At 42.5% G+C, this 1,911-nt stretch overlaps 1 protein-coding gene across 1 annotated transcript in view; it reads right to left on the bottom strand.

Moving 5' to 3' along the window:
* Nucleotides 1-1,911, bottom strand: part of LOC106869934 (ferroxidase HEPHL1) — a 21,778-nt gene that overhangs the window by 16,444 nt on the left and 3,423 nt on the right. The window lies entirely within an intron of this gene.

Below are 1,911 nucleotides of genomic sequence, written 5' to 3'. Positions count from 1 at the left end.
GAAAGTGGAATTGCTGCTGCCGTACACAGAGGAATATATAATGTTGGAAATATAATCTACAAGCTAGAATGAACACATTTCTCACTAAAAGCCATAATTATTTCTGTCTTGAACTTTTTGATGTTTAAAAGCCTGTCTAGACATACTTGTTTAGTTTAAGAGGATTTTGCTGTCGAACGAACACACACACACACACACACACACACACACACACACATACAGATACACACACAGAAAATCACACACATTTTCTGGCACAATTCTTCTCTCCCTCTCTCTTCTTACTCTCTCTTTCTCTCTTGCTGTCACTTTCTCTCACCCTATCTGATTGTCTGTCTGTCTGTCTGTGTGTCATTTCTCTTTTTTCTTTCTCTCACACACATGCTGGACGTCCTCTCTCTCTCTCTCTCTCTCTCTCTCTCTCTCTCCCTCTCTCTCTCTCTTCTTATATATATATATCATTCCTCTCTCGTCACTTCCCTCATCGTACTTTCTTATCGTTTTCTGTTTTTCCTTTCTTTGTTTTCCTTGGTTCGTTTGTCTCTTTCTTCCCTCTTTCTTTCCCTAAGCTCCTGCTCTCCCTCTCTATCTCTCTCTCTCTTCCTCTTTTTCTTCACAACTGTCTCTCTCTCTCTCTCTCTCTCTCTCTCTCTCTCTCTTTCTCTCTGTCCTCCTCAGTCTATCTCTCTCACTCACTCTTCTCTGTCTCATCACTGACCATTCTATTTTCCTTCGCTCTCTCACTCTCTCTTTCTTTCTCTCTCTCTGTCTCTCACTCTTTCAGTTGTATCACCTTTTTCTATATTTTCACCCACTCTCCCCCCATTCCCTCCCATTCCCTCACTCCCTTTCCGTTTCTCTCTCTCCCTTGTCCATTCTCTCTCTCTCTCTCTCTCTCTCTCTCCCTCCCTCAGTTATTCAGTTTCCTGTCCATCTTTCCCTTTCTTTCTGTCCATTATCAATCTGCTCCTATTGTTAGCGTTGTTTATTGTCGAAGAATCAGCGACGGAAGTTCAAACGGAAATAAAAGCACAGTAACTATTCGAAACGATGATGATGATGATGATGATGATGATGATGATGACGACGACGATGATGATGATGATGATGATGACGACGATGATGATGATGATGATGATGATGATGATGACGACGACGATGATGATGATGATGATGATGACGACGATGATGATGATGATGATGATGATGATGATGATGACGACGACGATGATGATGATGATGATGATGATGATGATGATGACGACGATGATGATGATGATGATGATGATGATATTGACGACGACGATGATGATGATGATGATGATGATGATGATGATGATGACGACGACGATGATGATGATGATGATGATGATGATGATGATGATGATGACGACGATGATGATGACGACCACGACGACGATGATATAGATATTGATGATGATGATGATGATGATGATGATGACGCCGATGACGATGACGACGACGACGATTATGATGATAGTGATGATGATGATGGCGATGATGACGACTGTAAACTCTTGTATCGGCCTCACACTAAAGACACGAATATTGTTGTTGCTGGGCGTGAGGTATATGGGGACCACGAAGAGGGCGGTAAGAGCAACATCAAGGTATAGACTGTCGGCAGATGGAGTGTGACTAACGAAGATGGACGGGGCGGGGGTTTTGCTGACGGTTTTCCTACGCTATCGTTTTAGACTTTTCAAGTTATTAATCATGTGTGTGTGTGTGTGTGTCTGTGTGTGTCTGGGGGTACGTGTGCGTAACTGTACATATAAGAGTGCATCTGTGTGTGCGTGCTAGTATATGCGTATATGTATGTGTGGGCGTGTGTGCGTGCGTGTAAGTGCTAGTGTATCTGAGCGCCATGCGTGTATTTTATATATATAT

This window comes from Octopus bimaculoides, chromosome 22 (assembly GCF_001194135.2).
Source record: "Octopus bimaculoides isolate UCB-OBI-ISO-001 chromosome 22, ASM119413v2, whole genome shotgun sequence".
NCBI lineage: Eukaryota > Metazoa > Mollusca > Cephalopoda > Octopoda > Octopodidae > Octopus > Octopus bimaculoides.
This window is presented reverse-complemented; position numbering and strand designations above follow the sequence as displayed.